This window comes from Bufo bufo, chromosome 2, assembly GCF_905171765.1.
Source record: "Bufo bufo chromosome 2, aBufBuf1.1, whole genome shotgun sequence".
In the NCBI taxonomy this organism is placed as follows: Eukaryota; Metazoa; Chordata; class Amphibia; order Anura; family Bufonidae; genus Bufo; species Bufo bufo.
Genome location: NC_053390.1, coordinates 569315964 through 569322688, shown reverse-complemented (window position 1 = coordinate 569322688; position 6725 = coordinate 569315964). Strand labels below are relative to the sequence as shown.

At 43.0% G+C, this 6725-nt stretch overlaps 1 pseudogene; it reads right to left on the bottom strand.

The window, feature by feature from the left end:
* Positions 1 to 1108: 1108 nt before the first annotated feature.
* LOC120990973 lies at positions 1109 to 2912 on the bottom strand (annotated as a pseudogene).
* Between the last annotated feature and the right edge of the window lie 3813 nt (positions 2913 to 6725).

Genomic DNA, 6725 nt, shown 5'->3' with positions numbered 1-6725 from the left:
TTTTGACACCGTTTTTATTTTTTAAGGTATTCACCTGAGGGGTAGGTTATGTGATATTTTTTATAAAGAAGGTTATTACGGATGCGGCGATACCTAATATGTCTGCTTTTTTTATTCATGTAAGTTTTACACAATTATTTCATTTTTGAAACCAAAAAAATCATGTTTTAGTGTCTCAATAGTCCAAGAGCCATAGTTCTTTCAGTTTGTGGGCGATTAGCTTGGGTAGGATATGATTTTTGCTGGATTTGATGACGGTTTGATTGGCACTATTTTGGGGTGTGTATGAATTTTTGATCGCTTGCTATTACACTTTTTGTGATGTAAGGTGACAAAAAATGGCTTTTTTCACACCGTTTTTTTTTTTTTTATGGTATTCACCTGAGGGGTTAGGTGATGTGATATTTTTATAGAGCAGGTTATTACAGACGCGGCGATACCTAATATGTGTAGTGCATTTTTTTTTTTTTTTTTTTTTTAACCCCTTAACCCTCCTCTTATGTTAGCTTTCTGTTACTATACATGATGTTAACGGGTCAGTTTTGACCCGTGTCTTAAATCAGCCAAAAAATACCGTCTGAACAATTATTTATCATCCAATTTGTTTCTTACCTCTTGGTTACCTTGTTAGGCTTCTTTATCCTTGAAAAGATTGGTTTTAATATTTTTGGTGTGACCCCTTAGACCTTTTTTTTGATAGCATACCTCTCATTTTCAAATTTAAAAAATGGTAAAATAAACCTCAATAGAATATTATAAGTAAATAAAAGGTTGTTATGTCACCAGAATGTTGCTGAGGAGTATTTGAACACATCTCTTAATTTTTTTTAAAATATTTTTATTTTTATTTTAATAACATTAACTATAATAACATTGATGGTGTTAGGGTCAATTTTGACCCATATACATTTACTTCAAGAAAATAGCCAAAAGTCGTTTTTTTTAACATAAAACGTTCATAAACAATGAAAAGCAAGTAATAATACAAAATGTAGACTTGCAAGGTCAAACAAACAACACACAATCAAGCAAAGCAAACCAATAGAAATCAAGTACTAGTTTCAAAGCATCTTTGTGCAAGAACTTGCATGTGTTTGTGTGGGTGTTTTTAGATGCATGTGTGGCAAAAGCTGACACTTTTAGCATGTTCTTTGCAGATATATTTTTTACAGTGGAAGCATAATGTGTGTGTCTTTCTGTCCTTATTGCTGGGGCAGACCTGACACCTCTTACTTTTAGAATCAGATGGCATCACTGGAGTTGTGGCTGTGGCTGTGCTGGTTGATGTTGAGGCAAGGCTAGATGATGATGAGGATGCTGTCACTGATTCTCTTTGTGTTGTTGATGGTGTGGATGGAGTGCTTGATGAACTCTGCATCTGTCTGATCACGGCTGCAGCGATTGGATCTCGAGACACCCGTTTCCTTTGCTCAATGTGTGCCTTGACAAGGGAACTTCCTAGCTACTCGAGAAATAGTCTCTGCTTGTTATTTTTTTTTGTGTTCCAACCTGGGTGGATGTGGGTCCATAACACAAATGCATTGTATGCAGACACATCTAGGATGTTAGAAAACACAGCCATCGGCCATCTCCTGGTCATTCGCTGACAAGTATAGGTAGCAGTCAGCTTGTCCAGGTTGCCCACTCCTCCTTTGTTTTTATTGTAATCCAGGATAATTGTGGGCTTTTTGTCACTTCTTGATGACACAGCTGCATCTTTGTGAAAAGTGGACATAAGTATCACATTTTTATTTCTTTTTGGACAATATGAAACAACAGTGGTGGTGTCTGTAAAAGCAAATTTTGAAGAAAGTGGAACTCTGTCCTTCACCTGCAAAATTTCAGTGTGCAGCTCAGGTTTATTTTTTTTTATTGTGCCTACCATGGTGAGTTTTCTCCTGAGAAGTTCTTGTCCAAGGTCATAGCTGGTAAAAAAAATTGTCACACATGATATTGTGACCCCGCAGTCCAGTAGTCAAATCAAGGACTACACGTTGTCCTTGTTTTTTCTCAGGGATGCCACTTTCGGGTTTGCCGGTGTAAATCTGTAGGTTCCATGCATAGCTTGTTTATGCATCACAGGCTGCCCAGATTTTTATGCCGTATTCGGCTAACTTACTGGGCATATACTGCCGGAAGGGGCAATTTCCACGGAAAGGGATCAAACGTTCATCTACTGTTACCTGAGGCCCAGGGTTAAACATTAGTGGAAGGAGCTGAACCCATTTCTCCCAGACATCCCTTATGGGAGCAAGCTTGTCAGATTTTGCTCTAGTATCTCTGTTGTCAAATCTGCAATCTCTTGATATCATTCGAAAGGTGTGAAGTGACATTGTTGCTGGGAAGATATATCTGCCTCTTGACTTGTCCCAGAGACTATCAGTGGCCTCATTATAGGATCTGTACACTCCAGCAAGAAGAAGAACATCGATATAAGCATCTAGGCATTCCTCATTTATGTCATTCCACATGTTGCCATGGACTTTTTTTCCTTCAAGGTTTGTCATTGCAATGATCACTTTTTTTAGTGACAATGGCATGAACAGTTCAAAACATGTTTTGATGTCACTTACTCTCGTCACAGCAAACCTTGTGATCCCAGGGGTCATTTTGATTACATCTGCAGCAGCAGCCCTGCCATGTAAGTCAGGAGGTTCTGAACTCCAACAGATCTTACCACTTTTGGATTTGAATGTTTCAGCAGGAACAGCAGCAGGTTCAGCACTGGTGGCCTCCTCATCAGACTCATCAGATGTGTCTGTGTATTCTGGTTGATACTGTACTTCATCTTCTGCCTCAGAAACCTGCTCATCCATATCGCTATGCTGCTCTGTGTCCTCTGCCTCATTTTCATCCAAGATATAATCCAGTATTTGGCTTCCTGTAAATCTTCTCACTCTTGCATGCTGCATATTGGAGATGATTACTCTGCAAGTCAGTAACTCTGAAATGTATTGGTCCTATGTTTCTTTACTTTATTTAGAGAAGCAGACAAGCAGGCAAAGAGATAGGCCCCTCCCTAACTACAGCTCACAGGGTTGAGAGATGATTGGCTGTCAGTGTTACTAAGCAGAGAGAGTGTTTAGGATTTCAGTTTTGGCACTTATTAGTGTCCTATAATCCTATATTATAACTGGGTCAGAATTGACCCTAACACCATAAACGTCTTAATTTTCACCACAGTATTTTATAATTTAGTGAAAAGGATTCTTTTTCTATTACATTGTTTAAATAGAGGTTCCTGACAAAGTAAAAAAATCTTGATGCAATAAACAAATTTATGTGATAGACATTCAAAACCTGAAAACGGGTCGGTTCTGACCCTAACACAAGAGGAGGGTTTTAAGGACACATGACGTACCGGTGTTGTTCCGATCACCGCCGCCCGGCACCTCGGCTAAATGCGCGGGGGGGGTCCCGTGACCCCCCGTGTCGGCGATCGCAGCAAACCGCAGGTCAATTCAGACCTGCGTTTTGCTGCACTTTCTTCAGTTTCTGATGCCCGCGGTCCCTGACCGCAGGAATCAGAAACTTTAATATGCCGAAAATATAGATTTTTCACACCCCCTGCACCCCTGAATGATTTTATGCCGGCGGGTGGTGCAGGGGGGGTTGCAGACGGTGCGGGCGGTGAGGGAGGCGGGATCGCGATCCCCCGCCCGCCTCCTCTTGAATATTCATTGGCGTCCAGTGGTTATACCAGAGTGTCAGCACATTGCTGACACTCTGGTATAAACGTCTGACATCTGTGCTGTGATGTCAGTCGTTTAACCATTTCCATACCGCGGTCCGTACGGACCGCTGTATGGAAAAGGTTAACAGTCAAGGAGCTCCCTCCCTCTCCAATCGGGGGGCTGCTGTGCCTTTGCAGCCCCCAGACAGGATGGGGTCACAGAGGGAGGGAGCTCCCCTCCTTCCCCTTCCCCGTCTGCTCAGTTGTGGCAGACGGGGAAGGTTCCCATGGAAACAGGACGCCTTCTCAGGCATCCTGCTGTCCATGGTGCTGAACAGATCTGTGCTAAAGGCATAGATCTGTTCAGACAAAGTGTAAGTAAAATACAGTACAATACACTATATAGTGTACTGTACTGTATTATACAGACATCAGACCCACTGGATCTTCAAGATAAAGAAAAAACACATTTATCACTGAATAAAAATTAAAAAAATAAAATACACTACACATATTAGGTATTGCCGCGTCTGTAACGACCTGATCTATAAAACGGTCATGTTAATTTCCACGTACGGTGAACACCATAAAAATAAAAAAATAAAAACTATGAGGATATTGAAATTTTGCCCACCTTACTTCCCAAAAAAGGTAATAAAAGTGATCAAAAAAGTTGCATGTACGCCAAAATAGTACAAATCAAACCGTCATCTCATCCCGCAAAAATCATACCCTACCCAAGATAATCGCCCAAAAACTGAAAAAACTATGGCTCTTAGACTATGGAAACACTAAAACATGATTTTTTTTGTTTCAAAAATGAAATCATTGTGTAAAACTTACATAAATAAAAAAAAGTATACATATTAGGTATCTCCGTGTCCGTATCGACCAGCTCTATAAAAATATCACATGACCTAACCCCTCAGGTGACCACCGTAAAAAAATAAAAATAAAAACGGTGTAAAAAAAGCAATTTTTTGTCATCTTACGTCACAAAAAGTGTAATAGCAAGCGATCAAAAAGTCATATGCACCCCAAAATAGTGCCAATCAAACCGTCATCTCATCCCACAAAAAATGAGACACTACCTAAGATAATCGCACAAAAACTGAAAAAAACTATGGCTCTCAGACTATGGAGACACTAAAACAAGATTATTTTTGTTTCAAAAATGTAATCATTGTGTAAAACTTACATAAAAATCCGCCTTCCAAAAACCGTATGGCATTCCTTTCCTTCTGCGCCCTGCCGTGTGCCCGTACAGCAGTTTACGACAACATATGGGGTGTTTCTGTAAACTACAGAATCAGGGCCATAAATAATGAGTTTTGTTTGGATGTTAACCCTTGCTTAGTAACTGGAAAAAAAATATTAAAATGGAAAATCTGCCAAAAAAGTAAAATTTGGATCTCTATTTTCCATTAAATCTTGTGAAACACCTAAAGGGTTAACAAAGTTTGTAAAATCAGTTTTGAATACCTTGAGGGGTGTAGTTTCCTAGATGGGGTCACTTTTATGGAGTTTCTACTCTAGGGGTGCATCAGGGGGGATTCAAATGGGACATGGTGTAAATAAACCAGTCCAGCAAAATCTGCCTGCCAAAAACCACCGGCCACGATCGCCGATACGGGGCAGGGGGGGGTCACAGGACCCCCCTCGACATTGTCCCAGGGTGCCTGCTGATTGATTTTAGCAGGCACCCAGTTCCGATCACCGCGTGCCACACGGCGGTGTTCAGAAATACACATGACGTACCAGTACATCATGTGTCCTTAAGTACCGGGATATCATGACGTACTGGTATGTCATATCTCCCTAAGGCCTCCTGCACACGACCGTTGTGTGCACCCGTGGTCGTTGTGCCGTTTTCCGTTTTTTTTCGCGGACCCATTGACTTTCAATGGGTCCGTGGAAAAAACCGAAAATGCACCGTTTTGCAGCTGCATCCGTGATCCGTGTTTCCTGGCCGTGAAAAAAATAGGACCTGTCCTATTTTTTTCACGGCCAACGGTTCACGGACCCATTCAAGTCAATGGGTCCGTGAAAGAACACGGATGCACACAAGATTGGCATCCGTGTCCGTGATCCGTGGCCGTAGGTTACTTTTTATACAGACGGATCCGAAGATCCGTCTGCATAAAAGCTTTTTTATAGCTGAGTTTACACTTCCTGAAAACTCAGAACCGACAGTATATTCTAACACAGAGGCGTCCCCATGGTGATGGGGATGCTTCAGGTTAGAATATACTAAAAGAACTGTGTACATGACTACCCCCTGCTGCCTGTAGTTAACACATTGGTGGCCAGTGCGGCCGGCCCCCCCCTCCCTCCCTTGTAGTTAACACATTAGTGGCCAGTGGGCCCCCGCCTGTAGTTAACACATTGGTGGCCAGTGCGGCCGCCCCCCCCTCCCCTGTAGTTAACTCATTGGTGGCCAGTGGGCCCCCCTCCCTCCCCTGTAGTTAACTCGTTGGTGGCCAGTGGGCCCCCCTCCCTCCCCTGTAGTTAACTCGTTGGTGGCCAGTGGGCCCTCTCCCCTCCCTCCCCCTCCTAATTAAAATCTCCCCCCCTATCATTGGTGGCAGCAGAGTGTACCGATCGGAGTCCCAGTTTAATCGCTGGGGCTCGATCGGTAACCATGGCAACCAGGACGCTACTGCTGTCCAGGTTGCCATGGTTACTTAGCAATTTGTAGAACCATTATACTTACCTGCGAGCTGCGATCTCTGCGTCCGGCCGGGAGCTCCTCCTACTGGTAAGTGACAGGTCCGGCCGGGAGCTCCTCCTACTGGTAAGTGACATGACCTGCCACCAATGTGTTAACTACAGGGGGGGCGGGGGGGGGGGGGTCTGCCCCCTGCTGCCTGGCAGCACCTGCCAGGCAGCAGGGGGCAGTCATGTACACAGTTCTTTTAGTATATTCTAACCTGAAGCGTCCCCATCACCATGGGAACGCCTCTGTGTTAGAATATACTGTCGGATTTGAGTTTCACGATGTAACTCAAATCCGACGGTATATTCTAACATAGAGGCGTTCCCATGGTGATGG